Source organism: Panthera uncia, chromosome B1 (genome assembly GCF_023721935.1).
Source record: "Panthera uncia isolate 11264 chromosome B1, Puncia_PCG_1.0, whole genome shotgun sequence".
NCBI lineage: Eukaryota > Metazoa > Chordata > Mammalia > Carnivora > Felidae > Panthera > Panthera uncia.
This window is the reverse complement of record NC_064811.1, coordinates 80998443-81009456: the sequence shown is the minus strand read 5'-3', so window position 1 is coordinate 81009456 and position 11014 is coordinate 80998443.

Genomic DNA, 11014 nt, shown 5'->3' with positions numbered 1-11014 from the left:
TTGGGATGCAGCAAAGGTAGTCCTAAGAGGAAAATACACTGCAATTCAGTACTATCCCAAGATGCAAGAAAGGTCCCAAATACACAACCTAACATTACACCTAAAGGAGCTAGAAAGGCAGCACCAAAGAAAGTCCAAATCAGAAGAAAAATAATAAAAATTAGAATAGAAATAAAGAATATAGAATAAAAAAAATGAAAACAAGAACAAAACAAAACAAACAAACAAAAAATCCAGTAGAACAGATAAATGAATCTAAGAGCTGGTTTTTTGAAAGAATAAACAAAATTGATAAACCCCTACCCAGACTTCTCAAAAGAAAAGAGGACCTAAATTAAAAAAAAAAAAAATCACGAATGAAAGAGGAGAGATCACAACCAACAACACAGAAATACAATTACTAGAACACTATGAAAAAATACATGCCAACACACTGGACAATCTGGAAGAAATGGACAAATTCCTAGAAACTCACACACTACCAAAACTCAAATGGGAAGAAACAGAAAATTTGAACAGAACACCATTTCTGGTGAAGAAATTGAATCAGTTATCAAATAAAAGTTCTGAGTCCAATGGCTTTCCAGGGAAATTCTACCAGACATTTAAAGCAGAGTTAATACCTATTCTTCTCAAGCTATTCCAAAAAGTAGAAATGGAAGGAAACCTTCCAGACTCATTCTGTGAAGCAAGCATTACCTTGATTCCCAAACCAAACAAAGACCCCACTGAAAAGGAAAATTACAGACCAATATCTCTGATGAACATGGATGCAAAAATTCTCAACAAGATACTAGCAAATCAAATTCAACAGTATATTAAAATACTTATTCGCCATTATCAACTGGGACTCATTCCTGGGCTGCAGGTTCAATATTTGCACAGCAATCAACGTGATACATCACAATAACAGAAGAAAGGATAAGAACCATATGATCTTATCAATAGATGCAGAAAAAGCATTTGACAAAATACAGCACCCTTTCTTAATTAAAACCATCAGGAAAGTCGGGATGGAAGGAATATACCTTAACATCAGAAGAGCCATATATGAAAGGCCCACAGCTAATATTATCCTCAAGGGGGAAAAACTGAGAACTTTCCCCTGAGATCAGGAAAATGACAGGGATATCTACTCTCACCACTGTTCTTTAACATAGTGTTGGAAGTCCTAGCCTCAGTAATCAGACAACAGAAGAAAACAAAAGCATCCAAATTGGCAAAGAAAAAGTCAAACTTCCACTCTTCACAAATGACATGATACTCTACATGAAAAACATGAACAACTCCACCAAAAAACTGCTAGAGCTGATACAGGAATTCAGTGAATTTGCAGGCTATAAAATCAATGTACAGAAATTGGTTGCATTTATATACACCAATAAGAAGCTACAGAAAGAGATATCAGGGAATTGATCGATCCCATTTATAACTGCACCAAAAACCATAAAATACCTAAGAATAAACCTAGCCAAAGAGGTAAAAGATCTATATGCTGAAAACTATAGAAAGCTTGTAAAAAAAAAAATTGAAGAAGACACAAGGAAATGGAAAAACATTCCATGTTCATGGACTGGAAGAACAAATATTGTTAAAATGTCAATACTACCCAAAGCAATCTACATATTCAATGCAATCCCAATCAAAACAGCATCAACATTCTTCATAGAGCTAGAACAAACAATCCTAACATTTGTATGGAACCACAAAAGGCCCTGAATAGCCAAAGTAAAGATGAAAAAGAAAAAGCTGGAGGCATGACAATCCCATACTTTAACCTGTCATACAAAGCTATAATCATCAAGCAGTATGGTATTGGCACAAAAACAGACACATAGATCAGAGAAATAGAATAAAGAACCCAGAAATGGACCCACAAATATATGGCCAACTAATCTTTGGCAAAGCAGGAAAAAATGTCCAGTGGAAAAAAGACAATCTCTTTCACAAATGGTGCTGGGAGAACTGGACAGCAACATGCTGAAGAATGAAACTGGACCACTTTCTTACACCCTACACAGAAGAAACTCAAAACGGGTGAAAGACCTAAATGTGAGACAGGAAACCATCAAAATCCAAGAGGAAAAAGCAGGCAGCCACCTCTTTGACCTCAGCTGCAGCAACTTCTTACTTGACATGTCTCTGAAGGCAAGGGAAATAAAAGAAAAAATGAATCAAGATAAAGAGCTTCTGTGTGGGAAAGGAAACAATCAACAACACTGAAAGGCAACCAACGGAATGGGAAAAGATATTTGCAAATGACATATCAGATAGAGGGCTAGTATCCAAAATCTATAAAGAACTCACCAAACTCCACACCCGAAAAACAAATAATCCAGTGAAGAAATGGGCAGAAGACATGAATAGGCACTTTACCAAAGAAGGCATCCAGATGGCCAACAGACACATGAAACAATGTTCAACGTCATTCATCATCAGGGAAATATAAATCAAAGCCACACTGAGATACCACCTCATACCAGTGATAGTGGCTAAAATGAACAAATCAGGAAACTACAGATGCTGGTGAGGATGTGGAGAAACGGGAACACTCTTGCACTATTGGTGGGGATGCAAACTGGTACAGCCGCTCTGGAAAACAGTGTGGATATTCCTCAAAAAATTAAAAATAGAACTACCCTATGACCCAGCAATAGCACTGCTAATAATTTGCTCAAGGGATACAGGAGTGCTGATGCATAGGGGCCCATGTACTCCAATGTTTACAACAGCACTTTCAACAATAGCCAAATTATGGAAAGAGCCTAAATGTCCATCAACTGATGAATGGATAAAGATGTAGTTTATATATACAATGGAATACTACTTGGCAATGAGAAAGAATAAAATCATGCTATTTGCATCAATGTGGATGGAACTGGAGGGTATTATGCTAAGTGAAATAAGTCAGTCACAGAAAGACAGATATCATATGTTTTCACTCATGTGGATCATGAGAAACTTAACAGAAGACTATGGGGGGAGAGAACGGAGGAAAAATAGCTACAAACAGAGGGAGGGGGGCAAACCATAAGAGACTCTTAAATACAGAGAACAAACTGAGGGTGGATGGGGGTGAGGAAGGGGGAGAAAGTGGGTGATGGGCATTGAGGAGGTCACTTGTTGGGATGAGCACTGGATGTCGCATGTAAGCCAACTTGACAATAAATTATAATTTAAAAAAAAAGAAGCGAAGGATACATGGCAGTATTTAAGAAGAGAAGGATACAAGATGATAGGGATATCCTAAACTCATCTCCTCCCACAAACACACCAAATCTACAGTCACAAATGGATCACTACCCTCTAAAAAAGATGTAAAAACTGAAAACTAGATGAAATGCTCTATACAACAGAGGGTAAAAAGATCTTATTGCAATGGGGAGAAGAGGCAAAGAGACACAGTCTTCCAAAAACCCCACCCCTGGTGCAGTGATATACAATAAGGATGGATATCACCAGACAGGCGCTTGTCCCAGAGAAGCAAAGGGTTGGTACCCTACATCAGGCACGTTGGCCACTGGGATTTGTACCAGCCCAGGGAGATGAGACCCAAGAATGTCTAGCTTGGAAAACCAACCAGGGCTGAAAGTAGTTACTTAAGTGCTATAGGAAACTGACATTTCCTTCTTGGAAGGCTCATGTATGGTCTTGCTTACCCTAAGATCCAGAAAAAAATCAGCAGATTGAAAATATCTAGACAATATGTGAGGGAGATTAATTTACTAATCTAGGGTTATCAGCTGGAGGAATAGGGGCCAGTTGAGCTGTTCATCAGAACTGGAGACACTGGCAGATGCTATTGTTGCACTCTCCATAAAACCTGCTAGCATAGTTGAGCAAGCTTGGATACAGCACACTTCCATGGCCTTGCTGGGACAGGGGGTGAGTAGTTATGGCACTTACTGAGGCCAGAGGGCACAAGTGGTTACAATGCTCCCCTGTTCCCTAGCTGGAGCAGGAAATCTCCTGGTACTTAGCTAAAGTCTTTGAGCATGAACAGTTCTGACACTCCCCTGCCCCTGACCAAAGCTGGGAAGCGCAAGTAGTCCAGCATTGTTCTAAACAGCCTAAAGCCCATGTGTGCACATAGATGAGGCATGCTCTTGCTGCACTGCTGAAGCCCACAGATACATGGAGTCAAGACATTTTTCCACTGCCTTTCTGAAACCCATGAGCATGCCCTGCCCCCTACACCCTGCCTAGCTAAAACCAAGAGGCACATACAATCAAAACAAGGGATGCTCCTTGATCACCTGGTCTTTGTGGCCAAGAGGGAGGGCATTCCAGAGCTCTACAAAAATGTAACAATCAGAAATACAGTTCTTGGAAGACTACCACCCCCAGGGCACTGTACAGACAACAGACTGAAACACAACCCCAATACTCCTGTGAGAAAGGCCTATTTACTTCATCTGGTACTCTAGCTTAAGGGACAGGCTTAAGGTTTCTCATACATGTAAAGGCTAAGGAGGCCTTCCAGGGAACATAAGCAGGAAAATATCATCCTTATGCACCTCCTTGGCATTGCTACACCTAAACAAGATTTCCCAGAAAAAAGCTTAAACACTCATCTAAAACCCTGATTCTTACAACTGTCACCTAGGGAACACCTCTGGACCTTCTGGTCTGGAGGCCAACAGAGATTAAAATTCCAGCTCCACTGATCTATACTTATTAGCATACTTTAAAAGGTGTTGCCTGAGGGTCTGGCTTCCAATCAGCCTGAAATTAGTGCTAATGAAATTCCTCTCCTGGGTCACTGATACACTGACACAGGGTCACTTGGAACACCTTCAACAATGGGGGCATAGCAAGAATAAATCAGGTGATTCAGACAATCACAAAAGTTTGAGAAATGAAAAAGGGCCAGGGCAAGGTTGAACAGGAAGGATCATCACTAAAACAAGGCCGCTCCTTCAACATTGAGAAGGTAGCCATTTCACCTCATACGGAAATATGGAGAGTCAATAAAAATGAGAAAACAGAAATATTTTCCAAACAAAAGAGCAAGGCCAAACCTCAGAAAAAGACCTTAATTATATAAAGATAGGTAATCTACCTAATAAAGAACCTAAGAAATGGTCAAAAAGATGCTCACCAAACTCAAAAGAATGGCTAAACACAGTAAGAACTTCAACAATGAGATAAGAAACATAAATACCAAACAGAAGTCACATAAGCACCAAACACAGCTGAAGAATACAATAATAAACTGAAAAACACACTATAGGGGTTCAACAACAGACTGGATGAGGTAGATAAATGGATCAGTGAGCTAGAAGATAAAGCAATGAAACTCGTACAGACAGAGCAGCAAAAAGAAAAGGGACATTTTTCAAAATACAGAAAACTTAAGGGACCTCCGGGACAACATTCACATTACAAGGGCCCTAGAATAAGGAGAGAAAAGGGGCAGAAAATTTATTTGAAGTAGTAATAGTTGAAAATTTCTCTAACGTAAGGAATAAACAGACATCCAGATCCAGGAAGTCCAGAGAGTTCCAAATAAGGTTAATTCAAAGAAAGCTACACCGGAAGATGGTGGCATAGGAGGAAGCTGGGCTCACCGCGCGTCCTGCTGATCACTTAGATTCCACCTACACCTGCCTAAATAACCCAGAAAACTGCCAGAAGACTAGCAGAATGGAGTCTCCGGAGCCAAGCGAGACGAGAGGCCCACAGAAGAGGGTAGGAAGGGCAGAGAGGCGGTGCGCGCTCCACGGACTGGCAGGAGGGAGCCAGGGCAGAGGGGCGGCCCGCCGGCCAAGCAGAGCCCCAAGTCTGGCTTGCAAAAGCAGAGGGGCCGGACGGAGTGTGTTCCGACAGCAAGCGGGACTTAGCATCTGAGAGGTCATAAGTTAACAGCTCTGCTTGGAAAGCGAGAAGGCTGGATGACAACAGGAGGGGGAGTTGCTGAGCTCCAGGACGCAGAGACCAGTTTGGCAGTGAACAAGGCGCTAGCCAGCGCCATCTCCCTCACCCATCCCCCAGCCAAAATCCCAAAGGGAACCGGTTCCTGCCAGGGAACTTGCTTGCTCCACGCAAACACCCAACGCTGTGCTTCTGCGGATCCATCCCTCCGGTGGCGGGTCTGACTCCCTCCTGGTGCCACAGGGCCCCTCCCGAAGCAGATCTCCAAAGGAAAAGCGAGCTGAGCCTGCCCCCCAACCCGGCCCTGTGCACCTTGCCGATCCACCCCAGCTAATATGCCAGATCCCCAGCACCACAACCCTGGCAGTGTGCAAGTAGCCCAGATGGGCCACGCCACTCCACAGTGAATCCCGCCCCTAGGAGAGGGGAAGAGAAGGCACACACCAGTCTGACTGTGGCCCCAGCGGTGGGCTGGGGGCAGACATCAGGTCTGACTGAGGCCACACCCACCAATGCAAGTTATTCAAGACAGCACAGGGGAAGTGCCCACAGTCCTGCACCACTCCAGGGACTATCCAAAATGACGAAACGGAAGAATTCCCCTCAGAAAAATTTCCAAGAAATAACAACAGCTAACTAACTGATCAAAAATGATTTAAACAATATAACGGAAAGTGAATTTAGAATAATAGTCATAAAATTAATCTCTGGGCTTGAAAACAGTATAAAAAACAGCAGAGAATCTCTTGCTACAGAGATCAAGGGACTAAGGAACAGCCAGGAGGAGCTGAAAAATGCTACCAATGAGCTGCAAAATAAAATGGAGACAACTACGGCTCAGATTGAAGAGGCAGAGGAGAGAATAGGTGAACTAGAAGATAAAATTATGGAAAAAGAAGAAGCTGAGAAAAAGAGAGATAAAAAAATCCAGGAGTGTGAGGGGAAAATTAGAGAACTAAGTGATGCACTAAAGAGAAATAATCTACGCATAATTGGTATTCCAGAGGAGGAAGAGAGAGGGAAAGGTGCTGAAGGTGTACTTGAAGAAATCATAGCTGAGAACTTCCCTGATCTGGGAAAGGAAAAAGGCATTGAAATCCAAGAGACACAGAGAACTCCCTTCAGACGTAACTTGAATCGATCTTCTGCACGACATATCATAGTCAAACTGGCAAAATACAAGGATAAAGAGAAAATTCTGAAAGCAGCTAGAGATAAACGTGCTCTAACATATAAAGGGAGACCTATAAGACTCGTGACCGAACTCTACTGAAACTTGGCAGGCCAGAAAGGAATGCCAGGCAATCTTCAATGTGATGAACAGAAAAAATACGCAGCCGAGAATCCTTTATCCAGCAAGTCTATCATTTAGAATAGAAGGAGAGATAAAGGTCTTCCAAAACAAACAAAAACTGAAGGGATTCGTCACCACTAAACCAGCCCTACAAGAGATCCTAGGGGGATCCTGTGAGACAAAGTACCAGAGACATCGCTACAAGCATGAAACCTATGGACATCACAATGACTCTAAACCCATAACTTTCTATAATAACACTGAATGTATATGGACTAAATGCACTAACCAAAAGACATAGGGTATCAGAATGGATCAAAAAACAAGACCCATCTATTTGCTGTCTACAAGAGACTCATTTTAGACCTGAGGACACCTTCAGATTGAGAGTGAGGGGATGGAGAACTATTTATCATGCCACTGGAAGTCAAAAGAAAGCTGGAGTAGCCATACGTATATCAGACAAACTAGACTTTAAATTAAAGGCTGTAACAAGAGATGAAGAAGGGCATTATATAATAATCACGGGGTCTATCCATCAGGAAGAGCTAATAATTATAAATGTCTATGCACCGAATACAGGAGCCCCCAAATATATAAAACAATTACTCACACACATAAGCAACCTTATTGATAAGAATGTGGTAATTGCAGGGGACTTTAACACTCCACTTACAGAAATGGATAGATCATCTAGACACACGGTCAATAAAGAAACAAGGGCCCCAAATGATACATTGGATCAGATGGACTCGACAGATATATTTAGAACTCTGCATCCCAAAGCAACAGAATATACTTTCTTCTCGAGTGCACATGGAACATTCTCCAAGATAGATCATATACTGGGTCACAAAACAGCCCTTCATAAGTTTACAAGAATTGAAATTATACCATGCATACTTTCAGACCACAATGCTATGAAGCTTGAAATCAACCACAGGAAAAAGTCTGGAAAACCTCCAAAAGCATGGAGGTTAAAGAACACCCTACTAAAGAATGAATGGGTCAACCAGGCAATTAGAGAAGAAATTTAAAAATATATGGAAACAAATGAAAATGAAAATACAACAATCCAAACGCTTTGGGATGCAGCGAAGGCAGTCCTGAGAGGAAAATACATTGCAATCCAGGCCTATCTCAAGAAACAAGAAAAATCCCAAATACAAAATCTAACAGCACACCTAAAGGAAATAGAAGCAGAACAGCAAAGACAGCCTAAATTGAGCAGAAGAAGAGAAATAATAAAGATCAGAGCAGAAATAAACAATATAGAATCTAAAAAAACTGTAGAGCAGATCAACGAAACCAAGAGTTGGTTTTCTCAAAAAATAAACAAAATTGATAAACCTCTAGCCAGGCTTCTCAAAAAGAAAAGGGAGATGACCCAAATAGATACAATCATGAATGAAAATGGAATTATTACAACCAACCCCTCAGAGATACAAGCAATTATCAGGGAATACTATGAAAAATTATATGCCAACAAACTGGACAACCTGGAAGAAATGGACAAATTCCTAAACACCCACACACTTCCAAAACTCAATTAGCAGGAAAGAGCTTGAATAGACCCATAACCAGCGAAGAAATTGAATCAGTCATCAAAAATCTCCCAACAAATAAGAGTCCAGGACCAGATGGCTTCCCAGGGGAGTTCTACCAGACGTTTAAAGCAGAGATAATACCTATCCTTCTCAAGCTATTCCAAAAAATAGAAAGGGAAGGAAAACTTCCAGACTCATTCTATGAAGCCAGCGTTACTTTGATTCCTAAACCAGACAGAGACCCAGTAAAAAAAGAGAACTACAAGCCAAGATCCCTGATGAATATGGATGCAAAAATTCTCAATAAGATACTAGCAAATCGAATTCAACGGCATATAAAAAGAACTATTCACCATGATCAAGTGGGATTCATTCCTGGGATGCAGGGCTGATTCAACATTCGCAAATCAATCAACGTGATACATCACATTAATAAAAGAAAAGATAAGAACGATATGATCCTGTCAATTGATGCAGAAAAGGCCTTTGACAAAATCCAGCATCCTTTCTTAATAAAAACCCTCGAGAAAGTCGGGATAGAAGGAACATACTTAAACATCATAAAAGCCATTTATGAAAAGCCCACAGCTAACATCATCCTCAATGGGGAAAAACTGAGAGCTTTTTCCCTGAGATCAGGAACACGACAGGGATGCCCACTCTCACTGCTGTTGCTTAACATAGTGTTGGAAGTTCTAGCATCAGCAATCAGACAACAAAAGGAAATCAAAGGCATCAAAATTGGCAAAGATGAAGTTAAGCTTTCACTTTTTGCAGATGACATGATATTTATTACACATGGAAAATCCGATAGACTCCACCAAAAGTCTGCTAGAACTGATACATGAATTCAGCAAAGTTGCAGGATACAAAATCAATGTACAGAAATCAGTTGCATTCTTATACACTAACAATGAAGCAACAGAAAGACAAATAAAGAAACTGATCCCATTCACAATTGCACCAAGAAGCATAAAATACCTAGGAATAAATCTAACCAAAGATGTACAAGATCTGTATGCTGAAAACTATAGAAAGCTTATGAAGGAAATTGAAGAAGATATAAAGAAATGGAAAGACATTCCCTGCTCATGGATTGGAAGAATAAATATTGTCAAAATGTCAATACTACCCAAAGCTATCTACACATTCAATGCAATCCCAATCAAAATTGCACCAGCATTCTTCTCGAAACTAGAACAAGCAATCCTAAAATTCATATGGAACCACAAAAGGCCCCGAATAGCCAAAGTAATTTTGAAGAAGACCAAAGCGGGAGGCATCACAATCCCAGACTTTAGCCTCTACTACAAAGCTGTCATCAGCAAGACAGCATGGTATTGGCACAAAAACAGACACATAGACCAATGGAATAGAATAGAAACCCCAGAACTAGACCCACAAACGTATGGCCAACTCATCTTTGACAAAGCAGGAAAGAACATCCAATGGAAAAAAGACAGTCTCTTTAACAAATGGTGCTGGGAGAACTGGACAGCAACATGCAGAAGATTGAAACTAGACCACTTTCTCACACCATTCACAAAAATAAACTCAAAATGGATAAAGGACCTGAATGTGAGACAGGAAACCATCAAAACCCTAGAGGAGAAAGCAGGAAAAGACCTCTCTGACCTCAGCCGTAGCAATTTCTTACTTGACACATCCCCAAAGGCAAGGCAATTAAAAGCAAAAATGAACTACTGGGACCTTATGAAGATAAAAAGCTTCTGCACAGCAAAGGAAACAACCAACAAAACTAAAAGGCAACCAACGGAATGGGAAAAGATATTTGCAAATGACTATCGGACAAAGGGCTAGTATCCAAAATCTATAAAGAGCTCACCAAACTCCACACCCAAAAAACAAATAACCCAGTGGAGAAATGGGCAGACAACATGAATAGACACTTCTCTAAAGAAGACATCCGGATGGCCAAGAGGCACATGAAAAGATGCTCAACGTTGCTCCTCATCAGGGAAATACAAATCAAAACCACACTCAGATATCACCTCACACCAGTCAGAGTCGCCAAAGTGAACAAGTCAGGAGACTATAGATGCTGGAGAGGATGTGGAGAAATGGGAACCCTCTTGCACTGTTGGTGGGAATGCAAATTGGTGCAGCCACTCTGGAAAACAGTGTGGAGGTTCCTCAAAAAATTAAAAATAGACCTACCCTATGACCCAGCAATAGCACTGCTAGGAATTCACCCAAGGGATACAGGAGTACTGATGCATAGGGGCACTTGTACCCCAATGTTTATAGCAGCACTCTCAACAATAGCCAAATTATGGAA